The 16268-nt window shown below is 41.7% G+C and overlaps 1 long non-coding RNA gene across 1 annotated transcript; it reads right to left on the reverse strand.

Moving 5' to 3' along the window:
- Positions 1-261: 261 nt before the first annotated feature.
- LOC148055837 (uncharacterized) lies at positions 262-11077 on the reverse strand. Its single transcript, XR_015704538.1, has 5 exons — positions 11055-11077; positions 10703-10924; positions 7402-7588; positions 5692-5830; positions 262-409 (listed from the first exon to the last, which is right to left on the reverse strand). It is a non-coding gene; the product is annotated as an uncharacterized LOC148055837 (long non-coding RNA).
- Between the last annotated feature and the right edge of the window lie 5191 nt (positions 11078-16268).

Below are 16268 nucleotides of genomic sequence, written 5' to 3' on the forward strand. Positions count from 1 at the left end.
CAGGTTTTAACCCTGTATTTTTCAACATACAGAGAGAATGTATCTCTGGATTTAATGCTCATCATAAGGACATGACAGCCAAAGCTTCCTTCTCCAAGAAAAATACAATTATGACTTATTTTAGAATGCTCTTTTTAATGGGGTGTCACAACTATGATCAAACCATAGGAGGTTGTTAAAAATACATGTCACTCCAGACACTTCAACCTACACCATGTTTTCAACAATTCATGTTCCGATTGGAAAGTTACCTTTGCAGTGCTCATTATTGTCTGCCCATATCGGACTAGGTTTGTTTTACATCCTTACGTTGCAGTCTTTAGTTTTGTGTTTCACTTCTCTTGCAATTAAATCTTTCTTTTTTTCTTGGGTTGTTGTTTTTTTTCCCCAAGCAGGTACAGCGCAACTGCTAGTGAAAAAAAAAAAAAAAAAGAAAAAGATCCACTTACTCATAGGTGATAAAAATTCACAGTAAAGACACAGATGTAGCAGAGTGAGAATTACTGTAGCAGCAGGAACAGAAGATAAAAGAGGATTACATACGATGAAATGTAGTAATTGACTAGAAGTCACTGAAAAATACCAGATGGATGTCACTATTCCACACAGCTCTAATATGCCTGTAGACTTTATTGAGCTTCGCTTGAGCTTTGCTTTTAGTATTTTCCTGAGTGTAATTGAGGTTTATTGATATGCTATTATGGGCCAGTTTATATGTGAGCATAAAAAAATACAGTTTGAGGCCCCTGTATAACCAGGAACACTGTATGTACTATTCTGCTTAGCTGTAGACAGTCACATTAATGACTGCAATAAGATAAATTCCAGTTTCCTCCCTTAGATTTTTGCATAGAGTATGAACAGTAGATGCTTCACACAGCATTTAAATTGCAGGAGCATTTTCAGTGAGGGATTGCTCCATAAAAAGATCAGGCGCGCAATTTCAGATACTGCCAAAAGAAGCTTATATGGGATTTTGATTCTGGTTTTGCGTATAAAGAAAACAAATCTACATACTATAATGACTTGCCGTAGCCCATTTGGAGCTCTGCTTAGTTATCAAGAATTTATTTTTCTATTTATTTTAATAAAGGAGAGGGGCAGGGGAGGAATGAAATATTTTAATTTTGCTCTTCTTTATCTCTTTTCACCTGGCGGGGGTTGAAATAAAAGGGAGTGAGGGAAAGCTGGCTCTCTCTTTTCTGACTGAGTTAGAGGGTCCTGCTACTTTTCTTATTTGGCTGGCGAGATGGTGTTTCAGTGGCCAGGAATTTGCTATTAGCAGGATTAGCTGGTACCTAACTCAAAAAGTTTCTGCCTTCCTGGCAAAGGATTAGAGCATCATGATGGGAAGAAAAGATGCCTCATCTGAGAGGCCCACTGTGGCCGGATTTTCACAATGGACTGAAGCGTGTTTTTTGGGGTAGGTGAAACTGACTCTCATACCTGCACTTGCCCTTCTGCAATCCTCCACCACAGGGTGGGATGCACCATTTTGCCTTATCGCTGCAAAAAAGCGTTTGGGAGAGTAGGGTACCTGAACAAGGGATTTGCACAGATCTGTCGTCTGGGCAGGGAGGCAGCTAAGCCAGCCGGGAAGTAGAACAGACCCCAACACGGCACCTCCCCAATACCCAACCACGGGGAGGTCCAGGCACTGGTCACTGGCTGAGCCAGGAGCTTGGTCCAAGCTCAGGACCGAGGAAACGCAGTTCCTGCAAATACACAGGTGTGTTGCCTTGAGGACAGTCATGAGGTGACAAGAGGAAATCAGCCCAGAGAGCCCAAGTGCTGGGATGCCAGATCAGGTGGTCCTGGCTGACTGACCAGAGGCAAGCCCCTTCCTCCATTCAGGATGGTCAGCTGTGAGCCCTCTCCTGAGGGTGAGTTTGTCCACTAGGTCAGCTTCCCCAGGAACACTTTCTCTTCCTTATCCTCATCCTCATTCTCCCATTTCTCTATCACCTATTGCGTTTCCAGCTTCTCCACCTGTGGCCTTTTGCACAAGCGTTGCAATGACAGCTCAGAAGCACACAAGTTTAAAAAGTGAAATCTTGGGGTGCCAGCGCTCCAGGCTGTGCTGCATTGCCCTGCAGCCGAGCAGTCATCCCACAGCCAGCTGGGGAGCCAGGGCAGAGGCAGGAGGTGGCACCAGCAGGCTTGCACAGGAGCCAGCGGGCAGGGTGCGGAGCAGGCAGCCTCAGGCACCTGCTGGCCACGGTTTGGGGAGCAGCACTGCAGCATGAGCACTGCCGGACATGCCAGTAAACCCTGCCACAGCTACAGACGCCTGTCTCCTTCTGTCCGTAATTCATTCCTCTAAACCACCAAATTGGCATCACTTGCTAGCTCTCCCTTCCTGATGCAGAGGTCTGTACATGCACTCTGCCTCCACACAGCTTTCATCCAAAAGCGCAAAAGGGAGACACTTCCCACCCTCTTGTAGCCTGCTTCAAATGTTTCTTCTTAACACATTAATTTAAACTATGCTTTGACTGTAAGACATTACGTTGGCCATTTTACTCACACAGGAAAGAAAGCACAATTGCTTCAGTTTAATTCTCACATACTGATTTTCTCACATCCTCATAAAGATTCTTCCTCCGTTTGAACCCTGGTAGAGAAGGCAGGAGCGCCAAGCAGCGTAGCCCTGCTCTGCTGTGTATGCTACATCTTCAAAATCCCACACACCCTTCTTTTCCTTTCCCACTGCCACGGCACCTGCATTTCTGACTATTACCACTCTGTTCAATTTATCTTCCCCCTTTTCTATACCCGTCAGCAGGGTTACTTTGAAATACATCAAAACCTGTTGGTCAAGTCAACCTGATGGTTGACTTGACTACTATGACAAGCTCCTAACACCCAATATGTCACTGACCAAATCAGGGTGCACCGTGGCTGTGGACACTGACATTGAGTCACTAATTAAAATTTTGCGCTTATTGTGGAGAAGATGATGTGCCCAGTGTGATATGTATTTTAATCATCCTTCAGCAAAAAAAAAAATTCTTGCTGTTGTTTCTTCTCTTTTAAAACATCTTTAATGAGCATTAGATTATAGCCAGTAAGAGTATGGTAATTCAGTACTTACTTAGTCATTTTTAGGAATTAAATTGTAGGAGGCTGTCACACATGCTTGCCCTTAAACCCATTTGAATAAATTTGTATTTATATAATATAAAATAATGGTACTGTACTAGGACACATGTAATTTTCATTTAAATTAAATGGGATCTTTATAGGAAAACTGTTTTTCTAGCTGTGACATTGTCCAAACTGTGCATGGCACCACTGGATACTCTTCATGGTACAAACGCATCATAGTACATGGACTTTGTTTCCACTATAGATATTTTTGTACAGAGTGTGATCAGAAACATCATTATACAAAATGGTAAAAAGGAGCTTCTGAGTACATCTTTTCAAGCAACCATTTTCAAATTATTTTTAGCAAATCAAAAATAAATTTTGCTGAAAACAAATGTATTTTTAAAAGTGCAATAGACTGAAATGAAAAATACTTTTTCTGTTTGGAGGTCTTACTAGAAAACAAAATTAGGGTAATTTTCTAAACCAACCACATTTAAAATACATAAAGCCAAATATTCATCTTGACAAATAAGGAAAACAAATGTTTGTATTATTCAGATTTTATTTTCTGAGGTTTTTTTTAATTGCTTGGTGGCAGTGAAACAACCTTGTAAAGTAGTTTGATGGTGTAGAATATACACCGTAGCTTTAGAGGGGGCACTCCTACTTACAGGAAAACTGTGACACAGATCACCTTTGCTCTCTACAATTTTCACATTCAACAAGATGTCCACAGCATATTTTTCCCCTGAACAAACATTGGCCTTGTCTTTTGGTCTCTAACATCTACCTCTTACACACATACAACCATTTTCTTACTGTTCCTCTAACGTCAGTTTGCTGTTCAACAGGACACATATTGCCTACATATTTAAGAAAGCACCATTTGCAGTGCTGGTAATAAATTAAAAGCTGTCACAGGAACACATGATAAATAGATTAAATGCATAGTTCAACATTTGAAGATGAAACTGTAAACACCAACAAGCTGTCACCTTGACATTTGCATACATTCATCTAGAAGCCAATTTAAATATCTCTGACTGTTTGCTTCAGTATAATGTCACTGTCTTTCTCCAGAAGGATATATTCAAAAAACTTACAGAAAGAGAGCAGAACAAAAAAATGTTCGACTCTAATGTGTAACCCCATTTCAAATAGGAAATTATATTCAGTAGAAAACCATGTGAAGAAGTAGTTATAAGAACCCTACCATAATAACAACCCTTTGGAAGGGATAAAGGGCTGAACTGGAGCAACATGAGTATGTCAGATATTTACTGTCTCGGAAATAACGGTATTTTTAGTCACTTTTCTTGATCCTCACATACATATGAGTTCTTACAAACTCACACAGAACTACACACTGTGATAAACCACAGAAGGAGCATTTGGCACCAGCATTAATTATTCCCCAATGACAGTCTCAGCCACACCAGGTATTTGCTCATTAGCATGCCGCCCTACTGCCAAAGGACAGATGAAATAAAAACAGACACAAGGGAAGAGATAAAAGGAGGTGAATGAGGGGAAAGGCCTTTTAAGTGTCTGTCTCTCTTCTCTTTGAGGATCTCCCTCCCAAACCACCTTAAGTCAAGTAGCTGACATACAGGTTGTAGCGCTGGTAGAGATGCAGTACATCTGTCTCAAGTGCAGTTATTTAGTACTTTTCACGTTCTCTTTGCCTTCCACAATGGCGACAAGAAGCTAGATTATTTCAAGTATCCCCACAATTGCAGCAGTGAGAATGTGCCTTGTTGCTAATAATAGAAATAATTGTTTTTCCAAGTTCTGTATTTTATTCGGAGCCATTTCTCTCAATTTTACTAACATCACATTTTCAGAAATGAATATAATTAGCTGGTTCTTGGCTGAAGTAAAATAAGCAAAATTGTTCTCTCATCGATCAAAAAGAAGTCAGTGAAAAGAAGGCTGATTACAATGCACACGTGGTAGCATCTAATCTAATATTCCACTTTATGAGGGAGAGAAGAATCAGACATGAAGTTTATATCATAATCATATCAAATAAATACTTTCCTACTGTCTTGTCTGTAGTGCTGCAGCTGAATTGGGATGACAGATCCAGTATTTATGAAGTCTGACAGAGGAGCACAGCTCAAGGGGTTTTGATATATGCTGGCACAAATATGTCCTTTTTATTTTATTTTGCTGCTTGGATCAGACAGAAATTTATCACTCTGATTAGTAAGTATTTATGTCAGCAAATTCATAATGCTATAAAGCATTTCTCTTCCAACTTTCCTGGTTTCACAGCTTTGGAGATTTGTAGGCAAACAGGGGAAAGCCAGAAGGATACCTGTATTTCATAGCAGACATGATTTTCAACAAGAACTGTGGGCAAAAAACAACTTGCAAGCTAGTAACCACCATTTAAATGGGTTTGGAGCTCATTTAGGGAAGCTAAGGGACCTTCCTCTCGAATTGTAATCATAAATAGCACACTACATAGTAACATGATTTTGCCTACATACCTCACTGGGGGGATAATAGAGGGGCTGCTTCTTTATGGAAGCCTCTCTAAGAATTTTCGGTCTCTTTGTAGAAAAAGATAGCTTCAGAGCACTCATTACTCACAGAAATGTCCAGTCCCCATCCTGAGCACAATCAAATCTTCTAATAAATATCAGCAGAATGCCGCTGCTTGGGAGATATTTACAGTGAGATCATCTAAAGGGTTTCATTCTCCTGATGTATGGTGTCATAAACAACCCATCTGTAAAATACATCATTAGAGCATCAGTCCTTATAATTATATACAGCAGATGTAGGAGCAATGGAATAGTGACATTTCCCAATTCAGGACATACCAGTTGTTCCCCGTTGTTGTTCAATCTACTGTTAGCAATGCTAAGGCCCCTTATTTTACACCTCACTGCAATTTTGGCCTGCCTAGCATTTCAGCACTGATCAGATCATGTTCCTGGTATTGTACTTCTGCTAAGAAAGCTTTCCCTTGGCCTACAATTTGACTAACAGCTTCACAGACTAGAGATGAACTGATGAATAGATAGATATTTTCTAATGTTGGCTGCAAAGTGGTCTTTCACTCATGCAGAGTAAGTAATTCCACGAGCATCAGATGTAACAAAGCCTCCATTTCTTGCCATTTGTGTTCTCTGATATTATTTTTGTTTGCCAAATTACACAACTTTCCATTAACACCACAAATACATGCAATGTCTTCCCACAGAATATATTGGCAGTGATCCTTGGGCTGGCACGTTCAGCGATGCCAGTAAGCCAGAGGGATCAGACATAAGCCAGGGGTGAGTTTGCAACTGTTCATACTCCCATTTCTCATCTACCCAACTGCCTGTTTTTATAAAACTGGTAAAAACATAATTACTTTTGAGACCTCTGCCCCTCTGTCAAACCGGCTGGAAACAGCTACTGGGTTCAAGAGTTATTAAGAGTGAGGAGAGAGACCCACAGGCTGAAGAAGGGATCATCCCAGGCTTGTTTCCATGGGAAATCAAGATACAAATGTTCAGAAAAAAAGTGGGTTTTAGCAGAGTCCACAGCCTGTGTGAGAAGAGCTGGGAGCGAGCCAGCCTCACTCCAATGAGGAAAGCTGTCAAGGCTGCTAAGGAACGGAATAGCATAGAGGAGATGCCTAGGGTCAGCCAGGAGAAGGAGAACTGCTTATTTTACAGTTCTGGGACAGCAGCCTTTTTTCTATTTTGTTTGTCTGTCCTGTGTGATCATCTGCTTAGTTTCCTTTTCCAGTTCATTAAAATCCACAAGGCATTTGATCCTTTCAACATCCTGGACAGTATCCAAAGCTCCCAATAACACCAGGGAACCTTGATCTCTCCATTGCCTAATACATCCTACTTCGACATTGCAAACTGAAATGCACAGTGCTGGAGCTGCAAAATGTTGTAGTTCAAAACTACACAACCAGGATTTGCCGAACTTTGACATGAGTTTGGCATGTGCTAGCTCGTGATGCCACCAAAAGCTGGGATCAGCTTGATACTCTTGTCAAGTCTGTATAATTACACCACCCTCCAGGATAAACCATCTCAGAGTTCCCAAAACAGGATCAGCTACTTGCAACCAAACTCTGCTATGCTGCCCAAGCTAATAAAACCCCTCACAGCAGTTGCTCATGAGGCAGAGAGGGACTCCAAAACCTTCTGGGTCAGCTCACCCACCAGCAGCAGAAGCCCTGGAAATCAGCCGTTCTCGGTAACGTGCTCTCCATCCCGAAAGGGAAACGGGAAAGGGCTCCGGCGCCATCCTCCCCTTGCTCAGCAATCCCCAAGCACTCAGTAGCCTTACCATTGATCTTCAGAATGACTTTTCCCTGTGTGGCTTTGCAGATACTCTCCACAGGTCACAGATGGATGCCTGCTCATAGGCAGGGTTTCTCTTCATGTGCACTTTGTAGCCTCCAAGAAAGCGTAAGCTCTAAACAAAGCTGTTCTCTCTCTTCGGGGTCTTAACAGACATCTCTCCCATGTAGCGCCTCAGGTATCCAGTAAGATGAGAAATTACATTAAAGCTTTCTTTTAGAGAAAAGTCAGGAACTTTACTATTTTTGAGACTTCCAGGCTTCATACTGGGTTGGGTTCAGCCACAGACAATTTACATAGACCTTGCTTTTTTAGAAGTAAAGCTAAAAATGTAGAAACCATCTCTGATTTAGATAGTTTTACAGTGACTCTCCTGATGCTTCCTACTAAAAGCCTGACAAATAATCTATCTGATTTCAAACTAAGCCTGTATAACTCAGAATGCATAATCTGCCTGAGTTTTTGTTTATAATGGCTTGATTTTTAATTTGATATTTTAGGAAAGATCTTGCAAAAAAAAAAGTATTTCCATGCCTGACTTCCTTTCAAAGTTAATAACACCTGCATTAACAAAGAGTGTGGGATATCTTTGTAGAATGATTCAAGTTTGAATTTGCTATTTTTCTTCTAATTAAAACCATTAATCCAAAAAGATTATTATGGACAGTAAATCTTTTCTACATAAATACGTTTGTTTGATAATGAATTGCCTGTTACCTGAAAATCTATCCTGTGCTGTTTTGGTTTTTAGCTCGGTACAGCATCCTGAATACTACATCCACTTTTTCTAATTAATTGTCTGTACAGAATGCATTTCCCCCTGGTCTTTTAAAAGGGCCTCTGTCTACTTTGGCCCTTCTGTCTGGATCGAGCCTTTGATGAGATTGTGCATTGCCCTCTGAGTGTGTTCATTACGCAGCAAGGGGAATTGCAGGCAAGGTAAGTCCGGATCGAAAACAGCATACTTTTGAATCACATACGTCACAGCACCGGTTAGAAGTAAAGTAGGGGAAATGTAGTGCAGCCTGCAGGTTGTCAGTGTTTATGCGTTTGTTCTACTGATGGTACAACTTCTTGGTTGTCTGCTGTTGAATATCCTTTCATCTTTGTCTCCCCTGCCTAGTGACGTGTGCTGAGAGACTTAATCAGTTCTGTCCAGATGGATGCTAATGAGGGAGACATTATACAAAACACTATTATAAATTCTTATTCACATCTCATTTTCTTTTGTCTCACTCTATTTTTAGAGCTGATTTCTGGAGGTGCAATTACAATCCCAATATTATCAAGCAGGCAACATCTGAAGGTGCTATTTCATGTCCACCCACTCCGATTTTTATCTGCCAACAGCTGATGAACAAGTCCTACACATATTATTCATCTATCCCATAATAATATTGACTTTGTGTGACATTTATATAACAAACAATACCAAAATCATGTTATGTTTTTAGATATGTGATAAAGATGTCTTTTTATCTACGTATTAGGGCAGCTATTTTTTACAGAGAGTATTTGAACTCACACAAGGGCAGCAGCAACACATAAATATTCAGGACAGCAACTGGAAAATATTTCAGGTTCCAATTTCAGTAGACATTAGGAAGGAACAACTGGTTCTGTGAGATGTTAATAAAGTCTGATTACTGTCAGACCTGAATATTGTAGCTGACTGACTTTGGTCCCTAAGAAGCTGCAGGCACCAGTGAAACTATTGTCAGAATTGGGACATTTATAGTTCAGCTCTCCTGTTGAATTTTTATGGTGTCAGTAAAGGTCAATGTCACACTGTCAGGGCCTCAACAGGACCTATCTCACCAGCACCCACCCTCACGAAGTTCAAAGAAATGCAATGACCTTTGGGAAGTCTATCCTTTGGCGAAGCGACTGAAGCTGTCAAAGGTGTCCAGAAATAATTAATAGGGAAAACAGGCAACCGGATGGGCTCACACACAAAGATTTGACAGCCTTGCAGAAAACTGTGAAACTCAGGCAAAGTGCAACTAGTGAAGTCAGGTCACACCAAGCATATTTCCAAACAGCGTACTTGTGCTTCTTTACCAAACACAACTGTTTAAACTTTGGGTTTACTTTTGATTCAAAAGATGACATTTTATACAAAAGAAGGCTTGCTTTTCTGATGCTGGGATACCTTTTCACTGCTGACTTAGAAGTAGATAAACCTCTCGAGAAAGGCAAAGACTTGTATTTTGTGATGCTCTAACTGCTGGGATCAGGGGAAAAGGAAGGAAGAGGGCTGGGACTGATGGCTGCTGTGCTCCTGTATCTGTAAGAAAAAAGGCATGCTCGTTTTTGAGAAAAATGGCCTCTGATGTTCTGAGGAAAGAGAAATGGGACTACAGGCAATGCTGGTAGCAAAACCTTGAGTTAAGGCTTCCTGATAAGTTTTTTTTTCCCTCCACTATTTGATTGCTTAAAACTTTGCCAGACTCAAACTTTTTGGGCTGTCCTTTTGGATATCCAGTATTTACTTCTGTTGACACACCATCATGCCACACACACGTTGGCCTTCACACCCATCTGTCTCAAGAGCCAGGCGGACAGAAAGGATGACACCACCTCCAACTTCTTACTTTAAGGAATCCATATGGTTGTGGCACTGAGGGTGTGTCGTTCCCCATGCCTTGGAAGAGGGCTTGGTATTATCAGGGAAATAATCTCGTTGGGAGTGATGTGATATTTGTACTTTCTGAAAACTGCCCCATATTTGGCCACGTAATGAGTGGAGAAATCTTGTCTAGCCTTGATGTTTCCCTTCAAACAGGCTTACACTCCCCTGAACCAGCAGGAAGTGCCCTCTCTTTCTGTTTAGGGGTTGCTATTTGTTAGCTGCTGGCACCATTGATTTATTGTTATTATTTCCTCCCAACATTTGTGCTCCACTGCGTGCTGAACAAGCACAGCTAACAGCCAACCCCCCTCCCTGGAAGAGCTGCCAGTCTGACGAGTACAAGAAGGCAACTAGACTAACTAATTTCAGGCCAGGGAATGGCTCTCTTGCAACCTTTAAATTATTCACGAGATCTCTTTGTAAATTATTAAGTTCCCAGTTCTTAGATTTAGCTCTTTGAGTTTACACGATATGTTTTCAGATGCTCACCTCTGTAGCTGGCTGCCGTTCATCTCACTCAGAGGATGGCAGCGCAGCCCTTCAGAGTTAAGCATCCTAGTTTTGCCTTCTTGTTAGATTTTTCTTTTGGCTTCTCTGCTCTTTGAAAGGACAACTACCAAAGGCAGGTAAGGGAAAGGGAGGGCAAAATACTTACATCAACACTTAACCATGCCTCAGACCACTCAGATTCTTCCACTCATCCCAAGGCTCTGCTCAATCCTCTACTGCTAAATAACGATGCTTTCAGTAGCCCCAGTGCAAACAAAAATAAAATCAAATTTGGCTCTTATCCAGGACTCAGCCCTGTGCTGGGATACTTTCACTATCCTGAGCTTGGTGTCTGCAGGCCCAGGGCCAGAGACACCAACTTATATTCCTGCATGGAAAAAGATAAGAACAGTTTAATAACTGAAGTAAAATGAAATAGTAGTAATAGTAGTAATAATAATAATAGAATAATAATATAATAATATACAAAGCAAGTGATACACTATACAATTGCTCACCATCTGCCAACCGATGCCCAGCCCGTCCCCGAGCAGCAATCACTGCCCCCTGGGCAACTCCCCTAGTTTATATGCTGAGCATGACGTCATATGGTATGGAACAGCCCTTTGGCCAGTCTGGGTCAGCTGTCCTGGCTGTGCCCCCTCCCAGCTTCTTGTGCACCGGGCAGAGCATGGGAAGCTGAAAAGTCCTTGACTAGTGCAAACACTACTTAGCAACAACTAAAACATCAGTGTGTTATCAATATTATTCTCATACTAAATCCAAAACACAGCACTATACCAGCTACTAGGAAGAAAATTACCTCTACCCCAGCTGAAACCAGGACAAGATGTTAACTGGCAAATCGCAACATTTTGGTGTACTGCTTATCCACGTTGCTTAGGCAGTATTACAATTCACCTGAAAGGTCACTGATGATTATTGTCCCCATTGGGAGACACCAGAGATTCATGCCAGCATTTAAAATGTGTGTGTCACAAATCACCTCATATTTCATTGAAATGATATTTTGGAATCTCTTACTGCCAGTAAGGGAAGGGCAACAATGTCATCCTTCATAACAATATTGTGAAGGAGAGATTACCTGCTGTCTGTCAGCTCCCCACATCTCAAGTCTCCTTTTGAAGCATGCAGCGCTGAAAATAGAGAAAGCTACCACAGTGAGTTAGGTGGATTGCAGATCTGACCTGGCTTGGCATTTCCTGTCCTCCTGCTTCTCCAGAGGTGCTGAGTATCCACAGCATCCATGCAGGTATCTGGAATTTTCTCATGCTGGTCACGGGGACACGTGCAATGCAACACAATTAAGCAGAGGAAGATCTTCATCTAGAAGTATCATGAATGAGATCCTGAAACCCAGCAAACTGCTGCCTAAAGGTAGGCAATGTTGCCTCCATTTTCAGAATAAGCTACCATTTCTCTCTGTCACACTTGTACAATGGACTCTCCTCAGCTGTGCAAATCACAACTTTTTGCTTCTCCCATTGTAGTTCTTTGTTGGACACTGGCTTTGCTTGGCATGTTTATGCTCTCGGCCTTCTCGCTGTATGCTGTGGGTTTACTCCCAGTGTACCTGAAACTTGTTCCTTGACATAAGCTCACCTCTCTCTGCCTCTTGATGTACGTAGTTTCCTTGGTGGTCTGGCTTTGCCTCCTTATAGTTATACTTGCAGGTGTTTGCTAGCCTTGACCAGGTCTTGTAAGTTTATTCTCCCACTCAAACTCATCCTACATGTCCTTTGTATTCCTTTTGCACATGTCATATGGTTCAACTTACTTTATAAACTGTGATAAGAAAGATTTGGAAACCTGCTGTGAAAAGTTATTAACCCAGCCTCAGAGCTTCCAAACTGAAACTTTGGCTATACTGCTGTGTCACCTTCCTTATCTTTTCAGTGCATTAATGTCACAAACAGGTTTTTTCCTATCTGTTTCAGACCCCTGAAAAATCTACCCCACTACCCAGAGCTATAAGCTGGATCCCTGTAGCTGTGGCTGGCCTAAGAGAGACAGCCAGAGTTCATGCCCAAGCAGCTTCAGCAATGCTGACTTCAATCCTGAAGGAGCTGAGGAGAAATATGAAGGATACAGTAAAATTTTGGAGCAGACAGAGTTCCTCATTTCTGGGACTTCTTTCTCCACTATTTCCAAATAATTTTTGTGGGTTAGTTTTTTTCCCGACCCAGGGACAGAACTCTTCATTCTGGAACACTAGAAATATTTTCCCTGTACCACCAGAGGTGTCTGAATTTGACTGTGGATACATCCTCAGCGGGTCCCAGCTGTGCCTAGTGAAGAGCTCACCCTCCCTTGCTCGTACTCAGTTGCTTTGTCGTTACTCTTTGATGGAGGACAACGTGCTCATCAGGTACCCAGCTGAGCCAATATGCTCCCTGTGAAAATATGAGATGGGCTAGCAAAGACCTAGCAGTTAATTTCCTTAAACTGTCTGGCTTATCATGTCTGGGATGAATTAGAGACCAACTGACTATGTGAGGAGTGCAGCAGGCAGATCTGAGGAGGATCCAAAGACCCTCCACCTGGCAGGAGGGTGTTGACAAGGAGCTCTCCACCCTCTGGGAATGACAATCTATCGAGTAACCTTGTTGAAACAAGATGTGTGTCCCCAGCCTCAGCAGTGCCACATCAGGCAGAGGCAAAGCTTCGGAGAAAATGCACTACTTGTCCTCATCTCCAGTCTCCTTAATAAAGCTGCAGCCTGCTAAGGAGCAGGGCAATGGCATGCATTTGCAAGGAGGCTGCAGTCCTCCCACTCTTCCAATGAATGGAGTCAATTAGCAGTTCCTCCCCAGGGCTGCTAGGAGGATTTCTGATCTGTTTGTACAACCATAAACAGTCTGAAAACCAGAAAACAACATTGTCATCTCAGTCAAAAGCTGGCATCAACAAACTGATTGCCCACATCTAAACGAAGTCTTTTTAGGGCCTAACTGAATTTTATTTATCTTTTGTTGGTTTTCATTTATTTCCCACAGCTTTCTATTTTTTAGATGCTGATCGACAAAGGCAGAAGTACAAAAAAAAAAAAAAAAGAAAACCCATATTCATAACATTTTCACATTTTCAGTCTTAGAAAGTAGCAGAATACAGGGAGGAGGTGCTTCTGAAAATGCCTCATTTCAGGTTTTCACATACCGGCATTTCAGGTATGAATTAGTGCCCCTGTTGGACCGTAATCTGAAACACCTTTTATTATATACATTGTCAGAAGAGATCAAGAATAATCAGAAGCCCAGTGATTACAGCAGGAAAATACCTGGATTACTAAACCATCTCATGTCCACCCATTCATGTTTGTATCATGATCTCATTCTGCAAAATCCTCAGCTCCCTCAGCTTCTGTTGAAATTGTTAAGCATTGCAGCAGATGCATGTACCACCTTGAAGAGCAAAGCCTTTAGCTTTTCTCACTTCCAAAGCTGCGTTGTTAGCTCTTTGGCACAGGACTTTCTTGCTGAGCTGTGAATCGATCCCACTCAGACGCTGACCTTCACTTCGTTCAGACAACCAGGAAGAGGAATGAAACTACAGGAGAAACATAAACTAAATTAGTTTTATTTTCTTCCCAGTGACAGAGTTCATAGATATCATTTATTTCCACCTTCAGGCTACACAGAAAGTCATTGCCAAGCAGGCAGCTAGAGAAGCTGTGTGCTTACTAGCTGGAAAGCACTCAGGGGAGATGCTCTCAGCCCTTCTGAGACATTCCCTCCCCTGTGATAGGTAAGTGGTTATATTCCCAAAATAAGAATGTGAATGGATTTGCTGGTCTTAAGCCAGACTCTACATCTCCAGACTGACCAGATAGGAGAACTGTGGTTTGTCATGCAATGGAGAGTATGCCAGAGACCGGATTATGTGCAAGGCAGCATGCACATACGTTGCCTGTAAAAACAGAGCAAAAGGGAGCAAACGTGCACAGGAGGTCAAGGTAATCCTGCTAACTTTGCAGTGTTTCTGGCTCAAGGCTTTTTTTGTGGGGCAAAAATGGGAAGAGGTAGATAGCTGAAAGTCCGGTCGCTCCGTGCTTTCACATAACTGCTCTCGGCCTCACTTCTTCAGCAGGATAGGGAAGAGGTTTGGTAACATCTGGTACGATCAGCATGTTTTCTTCAATTTACAGCCATTCAACTCAACTGGCAGAGCCAAAAGAAATGTCAGCCTCCAATTTCTTGCAGAGCCCCTTGAAGTGTTAAAAAAAAAAAGATCTTGCTTCAACAAGTTTGAAAGCTGTGAATTAAGTCACAGCTTTGAGGATCAGGCCTCTCTCCTATCTGTTGCTGTAATAACATGCAGGCAGGCTCAGGACATAGTGCTGTCTCATTTCATAACCAAAGGTTTTTGGTACGTGCCTGAGGGGTTATCTGTGGATTATGTATGACCACCGTAAATCAAACTAGGAGGGAATATCACTTCAGAGCTATGAGGAAAGGGAGAGAGCAGGAGAGAGCAGGAGAGAGATCATGAGGGTCTCTCAAGAGGGTTTGGGATGGGGAGTTCCACCATTTCCAGTAAGCTGGAAATGTGAAATCTCTGCAAGAAAGCCTTTCTTGGGTTTTTGATGTTGGCTTCTAGTAACATAAACAGTTTAAGACAAAGAGACCCTTAAATAGAGAAACTTGGAAAGAATATCTGCTTGCATTTGTACACCCAAGTAACAGAGGTTGCGTAAAATCTCCTCCTTGTCCTTTGTCTCCTAGCAGACGAAAAACAGGAATCAATTAGAGACACTGGCCCAAGGCCTGAGCCCAGGGTGGTTGCAGACTGTGTGCAGATTGATACTTGTTTGGCCTACCTTTTTTTTTTCATTATTACTGAATTTAGACAAGATTTTAAAGAAAAAAATCAAGCAGGAACGATCACGTTGTCTGACCTTTTCTTTTAAGATCTAGTAATTCTTCTGTTCCAGGCTTCTATTTACCTTAAAAAATAGAGGCATTTAGGACTGTTAGCTAAAAAAAAATCAATGTGCCAAGAACACAGAGGAAAGGATCATGCTGCTATGGCAAACACAGCTCCCTGTGCCTGAGATTGCAGACATATATGGTTCAGGGTAGTCTTTGTTTTTCTTGTCAGGTCTACCACAGCTTCTTCATCTTTTGCTGCTTGGCTTTTATCTTTACTTAGGCTACTAATTTACAGATTGGCAAAAAAATAATTTCTTTTTGGACTTGTGGTGTTGTCTTCTTCAGGAAAAAAAATGTTTCTAATGGGTGCGTGATTTCCTTTCTATAGAAAAAAAAATTTAAAATCAATCACCATAGTTATCTTAAAGCCTGAAATTTGATCAAGAAAACCTCAAGCCATCCATCTTCACACAGTTATAGCAGTGGAGGGTAATGGCTGTACCATTCCTATCCAGCCAGTGGCAACTGTGATTACTGGTGACAGCTTCCCTCTGCTAACTGTCAGCTTGAGTGACTATACGTATCATTTGCTGTAGCTTGGGAGAATAAGAAAGTGTATTTATTGCAAAGACAGAAAGATTACGGATTATTTTCAAGTTAAATTTATGTCCCTCTTTTTTTTTTTTCCAGGCAGCAAAAGTCCTGTTTATAATATTCCATAATAAGGAATGCAAAGTGGCTATGGGTGCTTTCTATGTTCCTGTATTAATCTTCCTGGTCATTCAGACCCATTACTTAGTGAGTCTCCCAGGTGTTGTGTATGGCCCAGAGGACAAATTCAAA

The sequence above is a fragment of the Nipponia nippon genome, unplaced genomic scaffold, assembly GCF_047370975.1.
Source record: "Nipponia nippon isolate SJK-2023a ecotype South Korea unplaced genomic scaffold, ASM4737097v1 scaffold_2, whole genome shotgun sequence".
NCBI lineage: Eukaryota > Metazoa > Chordata > Aves > Pelecaniformes > Threskiornithidae > Nipponia > Nipponia nippon.